Source organism: Globicephala melas, chromosome 5, assembly GCF_963455315.2.
Source record: "Globicephala melas chromosome 5, mGloMel1.2, whole genome shotgun sequence".
In the NCBI taxonomy this organism is placed as follows: Eukaryota; Metazoa; Chordata; class Mammalia; order Artiodactyla; family Delphinidae; genus Globicephala; species Globicephala melas.
This window is the reverse complement of record NC_083318.1, coordinates 60,355,793-60,364,627: the sequence shown is the minus strand read 5'-3', so window position 1 is coordinate 60,364,627 and position 8,835 is coordinate 60,355,793. Positions and strand designations below refer to the sequence as shown.

The following is an 8,835-nucleotide window of genomic DNA, read 5'->3' as shown; positions in this document are numbered from 1 at the left end:
TAATACATCAGAATCAAATGAAGCCAAACTTCATTTTAAATTATTGCTTAATATTTAATTTTTAGTATAGGCCTCCCAGAGGGCTTCAGTTTGGTTCAAGACCATCGCCTACTTGTGGAGTGCCTTTTGTTTTTCTCTATTTTCTTAGTACTTGTTTTAGGTGTTTCAGTAGCCTATGTGGATTTGGAGTCTCATGGGAATATGTTGTGATCTCCTGTAAAACTTGCTTTCTATTTTATTTTATGTTCATTTTAAAGATGACGTAGTAAAGTGCTATTGAAAGTGAAGAAATTCACATCAGGGTAGAAAGTTATTAAAGTACCAGACTTACGTATTTGCCATATATTTCAGATGTAATAACAAAAGAACAGTTTTCCTTCCTTCTTTTTAAAAACTAATCATTGTTGATTTCTTTTGTACCACTTAACTAAATAATTGTCTTTTAAACTAATATGAATTTATCAAAGCCAAATTCAAAATAAGTATACCAATGTCAGACCAAGTCTAAAATATTTGAACACTTTTAACACTTTAAGAAGTTTTATTGACTTTGTTGACTCTTGGAAGATTGGCATGTATGTCAGGGTCCAGCATCATGACCATAGCAATTTAGGATCAGGATTATTTCCTTATTTTTAGCATTAAAATGAGGGGATTGGAGGATGTAGGCTATATGTTCTTCTGAAAATCTAAGCTTTCTCTCTCTTAGTCTTCAAAGTTGATTCTGACTCTGCTTCTGGTTTTCCAAAATATGTCATAAAATACTGCAGCAGGAGTGCTCTATAATTCTTTTTTTTTTCCAGTTAGTGCTTTATTTTTTCATTCTCCATAGAATGCTGATTTTGTAACATTGATTACAGTCTGATATGTACCATTACAACAAAAGTTTCACTTTATGAAAGATCAGATACGGATACACACATCCCGTCCCATTGGCAGGACCGCCTAGGTCCGGGGAAGGAATTTGCCGACGTACTCGGAACTGTTTCCAAGGTTTTCTCGGGCTCGGGTTTGTGTCGCGGCTGCTGGTCCTGGGAGCCAAGGCAACGGAGATTCTCCCAGCTCGCGAGAGCGGCCCCTTCTCCCACGGCTTCGGGGACCCAGCAACAGCTATGGATCCGGTGTCTGGCTCCCGCAGCCCGGAGTGGGAGGTCTCGGGCTCCGGGGGGAAGTGTCGCAGTTCGTCGAAGAGCCCTAAGCCTAGCAAAACCTCTCGCTCCCCGCGGGGCCGCCGCTCTCACTCGCACTCTTGCTCTCGGTCCGGGGACCGGAATGGCCTTAGCCATCAACTGAGTGGCCCCAGCCAAGGCTCCCAAAACCAGTCCTACCGCTCCCGCTCGCGGTCACGCTCTCGAGAGCGGCCCTCCGCGCCGCGGAGCGCCCCTTTCGCTTCTGCCTCCTCGTCCGCCTATTATGGCGGCTACTCACGCCCCTGCGGGAGCGACAAGCCATGGCCTAGCCTCCTGGACAAGGAGAGGGAAGACAGCTTGCGGCAGAAGAGATTAAGTGAGAGAGAGAGGATTGGAGAATTAGGAGCTCCTGAAGTATGGGGACTTTCTCCAAAGAATCCAGAACCAGACTCCGATGAACATACACCAGTAGAGGACGAAGAGCCAAAGAAAAGCACCACTTCAGCTTCTACTTCAGAAGAAGAAAAGAAGAAGTCTAGTCATTCAAATGAAAGGTCCAAGAAAAGGAGGAAGCAAAAGTCATCTAAAAGAAAACACAAGAAGTATTCTAATGATAGTGACAGTGACTCTGATTCAGAAACAGACTCCAGTGATGAAGATACAAAAAGGAGAGCAAAGAAAGCCAAGAAAAAGGAAAAGAAGAAGAAACGCAGATCGAAGAAATATAAGAAAAATAAGTCTAAGAAGAGCAGAAAAGATTCCAGTGATTCATGTTCTGAAGAGTCCCAAGAAGAGTTTCTGGAGAATCCCTGGAAGGATCGATCAAAGCCTGAAGAACCCTCAGATTTGATTGGTCCAGAGGCTCCCAAAACACTTGCCTCTCAAGATGATAAACCTTTGAACTATGGCCATGCTCTGTTACCTGGTGAAGGTGCAGCTATGGCTGAATATGTAAAAGCTGGAAAACGTATCCCACGAAGAGGTGAAATTGGCTTGACAAGTGAAGAAATTGCATCATTTGAATGCTCGGGTTACGTAATGAGTGGTAGCAGGCATCGCCGAATGGAGGCTGTGCGACTGCGAAAAGAGAACCAGATCTATAGTGCTGATGAGAAGAGAGCCCTTGCATCCTTTAACCAAGAAGAGAGACGAAAGAGAGAAAACAAGATTCTGGCCAGTTTTCGAGAGATGGTATACAGAAAAACTAAAGGGAAAGAGGACAAATAAGGATTTTCTGATTGTTCATCAGACATTTTTAACAACAAAAAAGAAAGTTTGGGTTCCATATATACACACAAAAAGATTACCATGATCTGAAAAAGCTTTACAGTGCTACTGTGCCTTCTATTTAATTCTTTCAGTCCTTCTATAAAAAGCTGCTTATTGATGCCTCCACCCCAAAACCAACAAACAAACCAAAAAGCAAACTAACCCACAGACTTGTTGAATTGAAAATGTGAACATTAGTTTTAAAATTCTTAATAGGCTTATTAAAAATGGTTATTTCAAATATAAAATATTGGGAAGTCTCCTGTTGTGCCAATGTAAGTACATTATTTCTATCTGAGCTGTGTTTAGATCATTATTTGAATACTAGAAATGGATGGGAGTCAACAATGATCAGGAGTTTAATAAGGAAAAATATAATGAGTCATTGTTTTCATTGTTTTAACTTGGTTGCTTCATAAGGATGAAGCTAAAATGATGTTAAACGTTTTTAAAGTCTGTCCTTTGTAATAAGCAGATTTCATTTTAAGCATTGTTAAACTTTTCAGTTTATTTTTTACATCTGTCATTCAGTTTAATCTGTAACTTCATATAGAACCCCTCACTTTCTCACTTTTTTATGGCTACTGTTGGCTTTTAAGTTTGGGGGAAATGGAAAATTCTGGGACTGTGAGATCGTGATCTTTTTCCTTCCCTCCTTTTGTTAAAGTTTAGTTGTTAGGACATACGAGTGAAGGGGGAGGGGATAGTAGAAGTTTTGGCTGTTTTTGTTAAGGTTGTTTTGAGCTGCATTATTATGTGCCTAGGATAAATTTAAATTATCTGAGTGATGGGGAATTTCTGACTTTGCTGTTATAAAATGCCCTCTCTCCTTATAATAGTTTTAAAGTTTTTTTTTTAAGTGTTTTTTTGAAGAGTACACTGCATTTATTTAACCCCATAAATTATAACATCTTAACACATGTAAAATTTTTGTATTTTTAAAGTGCTTTGAAAGATATTTATTTTTTTTAACAAGTGGAAAATAATATTCTTTAAAAGACATCAAACTTTTAGTGGAAAATGATATTACCAGAGGCATGTAAGGATTTGTTCATCCTCTTCAAGAAATGGGATTTTTATGTAAAATATATATGTAGCACTGAATGCCAAAATGATGGGTATGTGTGATTGGAATTAAAAATGAGATTTGCTAATAAAAAAAAAAGAAAGATCAGCAAAAATACATCAGCAAGGATATAACTAGTGCATTTACTAAAACACATCATAATCATAAAACCAAGTGATCACACACAATAATCTTTACATTTGACATACCAGTTACATCCTAGCAGAGCCAGTGTGTTTGGCAGGTGATTAAAATATGTAAGTAATGACACTGATCAATCTTAACACTTCTGAAGTGTTAATTCTTTATCAGTTAAACTTAAAATAAATCAATAAGAGTATTGAGACATAACAAGGAGGAAATCCAAAATTTGTTGAACAGAGACAGTAGTAAACAGTAGGAAGAGCACTGAATTGGGAGCTAGTACATTTGGATCCTTGTCTTATCTTTGGCCCTGGATGGATGACCTTGGGCAAGTATTCTGGGCTATATGAATCATTCACTCTTAAAATGAGAGAGTTGGCTGGATGGTTCTCTAAACTCTTTATAGATTTAGCTTTCCATAATTCTAAAATCTTTGACACCGATTCATTTTTGTGTTGTAAAGTGAAATGCTAACAATACTAACTTGGCAGTTGGGTTGAGTCCAGCTCTACCACACAAATACAACTTGTTGCTTGTGTTCAAGTCTCTTCCTTCTGAGCCCCATGACAGCCCTGTCCTCAAATTAACAAACAGTAATGACAAGCTTCAGGAGGTAAACAAGCTTGTCCTCCACTAGACACAAACTCAAGACCCCCAAAGTCATGGTTATTAAGAAAAGCTATAATGGAAGAACTATGCGGGAAACCCACAACATCCTCTTTGGTAAATGGTACAATAACACAATTCACTAATAGAAGAAGGCAGGTACAGATATTAACTACAATGCATAGTTTTCAACTGTTATTTGTGAACCTGCACAAAAAATATACACACAATTAGAACTGTATCAATATGAACTATAAATTCACAGTCTAGATGTACATGGGAGCCTCTCTCATGCTGCTAATCTGAAGGAGGCTTATTGTAGTTTCACGTGTTTGTAACTCTACAGGAGGAAGCTGGGATTCTTTTTACTAACATTGGCTTCTATTCCATTATCTGAAAAGCCCACCTCTCTCACATAATCACAGAAATTAAAGATGTCCAAGCCCCCCTTTAGGGCATTTCCTCCATCTCCTACTTTCCTTATCAGATTACTGTCTTTTTGTTCTAAAACACTGAATGACTGGCTTCCATCAGCTCCCTATCTGAAAATCAAGTAGACTTTATCTTTTTTAATCTAAGGAATAAATTTGTCCATATTTCTTCCTAATATTTTAATGTAATTCCTATCTCAATTGTATTTACACAATTCTGAATATTTAACTACAGTATCCATTATAGAAATTAATCCAATTCGATGAACATGAATGTGCAAAGCAAAATTACTTTGAAAATGTCGTTTCCTTAATAAACATTATTCTTTCATTAAAGTGCTTCCCCTTTGACAGCAGTGATTACTTTAAGCAACTCTATGAGCCTTGAAACATTTTCCAACATCTCTAACCCGTGCCCCCTTCCAGAAAATATAAAACACCCTTCACTCTCCTCCTCCCTCCTGAGGGGACTGAGGATTTTTACCCTACAAGGTCTCTTCTCCTGATTGAGAATCCCTGATACTGAAGAAATGGCATCACCAGCCGTATATTTGCTGAGCTTTGCCTTTCCATAATTTGACTGTAAAACAACAGATTTATTTTTGCCTTCCCAGAAACGTCATTTTTTATATTACCAAATATGCTTTTCGAACTCTACAGCTCCCTTCTATCCCTCATTCCTTACAAGATTTTAATACACTCCTTTATGGGGAAAAGACATCCCCCCTTGAGAATCACTGAACCAAAATATAATTTCTGAATTACTATTCATGATACGGCTCAATAACTAAGTTTGACAAAAACAGTATTCAATTTAAAGACGGAAAAATACTGTATCATTGATAAAATGAATATTATAATATTGAGTATATTCTAATTATTAAACCAAATTATTTAAACTTCATTCTTGAAAACTAATGTAGAGACTTGTTTTTAAAATGATCTACTGAAATCATAATGAAATGCACCTTTCATACTGGTAAATTATAGTAACAAATTATATTGCTTTCCTTTGTTGAAATGTTTTCTTCGATTATATAATCCACTCATTTTCAGATATTCAGAACTAAAACTTTTAGATTTTTCTAAATAATTTGTTATCAGTTTCACCTAGTTTAGTAACTTAGAATTGAATCTATTTCTTCTATAGAATTGCCAACTAGCACAAACATCTCTCTGACTGATGCACAATGACAAGAATATAAAATAGCCATGTCTGCAAGAAATACTTATATTGTCTTTATTTTTCCAAATTCTAATAGAGTGAAATTCTGTATACCCTGAAGCTAGAATGATAATGCATATAGAGTTTTAAAAATAGTTTTGGAGAAAATATGGATGCATTTCTTTCCAAATTTTAAAAATGATCTTCTGCGTCTAAATTAAGCAGATTGGAAAGAGGAAACAGGAAAGGTCTACCTCCAGATCCAAGGTGAAGGGCCTAAATAAAATCATTCAACACAGCCCCCAACAAGACACAATAGTTTAAAATTTTACACCAGTGACACCAGGGAGGGGTCCCACTCCCATGGCTGTCAGTATTCCGAATCAATGCGCTTTGGGATGGTGTTCAGCTAGATGTTTGAAGTTCCTTCATATATTGTACCAATCTTCACATCTCGGAAGTATTTTTCCACAGGGTAATTTTTGGTGTAGCCTACTCCTCCCATCCACTTGATACATTTGCCAGTTATTAGGCCCTCAATCTCTGATGCATAGTACTTGGCCATAGATGATTCTTTAATGAATGGCCTTCCAGTTTCTAAAAGCCTTGCAGCGTTGTATGTGAGTAATCTTGCAGCTTCTAGCTGGGTGGCCATGTGAGCCACTTGGTGTTGGCATCCCTGAAAATCAAATATTCTTTTGCCAAACTGTTCCCTTTCTTTAATATATGGAACAGTGTAGTCAAAACATCCTTGAGCCAGTCCCAGCATCTGTGCAGCCATTCCTATTCTACTTTCATTAAGACCCCCAATGGTTTACTTATAGCCATGTCCAATTTGTCCCAGGATATTGGCTTCTGAAACCTTGACACTTTCAAATGTTAATGGGCAAGTAAAAGAAGCTCTACTTCCCATTTTGTTCTCTGGTTTCCCTATATGAAGGCCCTCAGTATGACAATCTACCAAGAAGCAGGTAATTCCTGTATACCCAAGAGTAAGGTCTACATTTTCTATCACCATGAAGAGCTTGGCATCCTTGCCATTGCTAATCCACATCTTTGACCCAGTGATGACATAATAATTTCCCTTTTTATCAGGTTTGGTCTTCAAATGAATCGCTACCTGCTCCAGCCTCTGAAAGGCAGAAACTTCCCATTTGTTCCGTAGCTAGCTTGGGCAAATAGCTAGCCTTCTGTTCTTCTGTTCCATATTTTCCTAATGACTGTGTTCTGGATGTCACATACCAGAGCCAAAGACGCATCAACTTTGGCTAATTCCTCTATCACTAGGATAGAGGAAAAAATGAAGCTCCTGTTCCTCCATATTTTCTGTCAATTTCAATACCCATCAACCCTTGTTGAAATAATCCTCATATTACTGATTTTTCCATTTTTGAATTTTCATCCATTTTTGAAACCAAAGGAGCAATTTGTTCCTGGACAGATTTTTTAACCGTGCTCTTTATCATCCTCTCTTCATCTGTAAATGTTTTCAGAGGGGCATAGGGTAGGCCATTATTTGTTGCTTTGAGTCCAGCTTCTCAAAGCTGGGAAGATTTTAAGACATCAGGAGGATTTTTCCAGGAAGACAGGCAAATTGGGAAGTTTCTTCTTAAAAGTGCGCTGCCACACAGCAGCCGAACCGTGGCTCCCTCCATCTGTGCCCCAGGACAATCGCCCTATAATTCTTTTCATTTTAAGCATATTTATGTTTTTAAGTTTCTGCAATTTCTTTAGCATAAGATATATTTTTAAAGATATATACTATTTTAAAATCTAAAAATCACACACATTTTCAATAGTGACAAAACTATTTTCCTATTATATCTCCTGTTAAGGTTTTGTGACTCAGAATTAAGTTGGGACCAGGGTAATATTACTACTTGATACACAAATTATTCCTTTGACTTACTGAATGCAAACCCACAGTCAACACATTTATCAGGAGAGGAATAGTTAAGAGCATTTGTTAGGTTTGTATATGTACACAGTAAATAGAAAAATATTAGGTTTATAGGACAGAACAAGATAAGCGAAATGAAAATTAAATGTCTGATAGTGTATTTCTAGTCTGTTTCAGCTGCTCTAACAAAAATATCATAGATTGGGTAACTTTTAAACAAAATAAATTTATTTCTTATACTTCTGGAGACTGGCAAGTCCAAGATCAAGGTACCAGCAGATATGCCTGGTGAGAGCCAGCTTCTTGGTTCATACACAGTCTTTTCATTGTGTCCTCACATGGTAACAGGGGAGTGGGAACTCTCTGGAATCTCTTTTGTAAGAGTCTCTTCAGAGTGTCTTTTGATCTCATTCAATGTGATGGTATTTTGACATGGGACCTAATGACCTAATCAAAGGTCCCATCTCTAAATACCATCACATTGGGTATCAGGTTTCAACATATGAACTTGGGCAGTGGGGAGGGGGCATACATATTCAGTCTTTAGCATAGTGACTAAAGAATAACATAATATATCTTCCATACCATTCCACAGAAAAGGATGTAATGCAGAGGAAAAGAAATAGTGGAAAGTTTGAAGGTCTGGGTTCTAGTCTTTGGCCTGCACATGCTGCTTTCCTTTTGTTGTAGACAAGCTGTGTAGCCTCTATTAACCACAAAGTCCTCATCTAGGAAATATACTTGTTAGCCCCTATGAAAATCCTTAAGGTCTCTTCAAGCCTTAAGATTTTTTTTGTTAAATTAACAATAGATCAAAGTAACAAGAACCATGAATAGTTAAAATAACATGAAAAGTTATGATGTATATAAAGATCTGTGGATTGTTCTCATCATAAATAAATTGTAAATTTTGCATTTTAATTATCCTTCCTAGACCCCCATCTAAAAATATATCTATACTGTTATTTATTTTGTAGTGTCGGGAGAAATGAACAAAGCTTGAGTGCTACACATGGTGATAAATTTAAAATATGTTAAAAAACCACGTTCTGACTTGGCAGTCATTCTTTTGTGTATATAATGAACCTGTAGTATTTTTCTTTCAAATTTTACTTCTGAGCTAT

At 37.1% G+C, this 8,835-nt stretch overlaps 2 pseudogenes; one reads left to right on the top strand and one right to left on the bottom strand.

The window, feature by feature from the left end:
- Positions 1 to 1,054: 1,054 nt before the first annotated feature.
- On the top strand, positions 1,055 to 3,930 carry LOC115865933 (NF-kappa-B-activating protein pseudogene; annotated as a pseudogene).
- Positions 3,931 to 6,181: 2,251 nt separating this feature from the next.
- On the bottom strand, positions 6,182 to 7,466 carry LOC115865913 (short/branched chain specific acyl-CoA dehydrogenase, mitochondrial pseudogene; annotated as a pseudogene).
- Between the last annotated feature and the right edge of the window lie 1,369 nt (positions 7,467 to 8,835).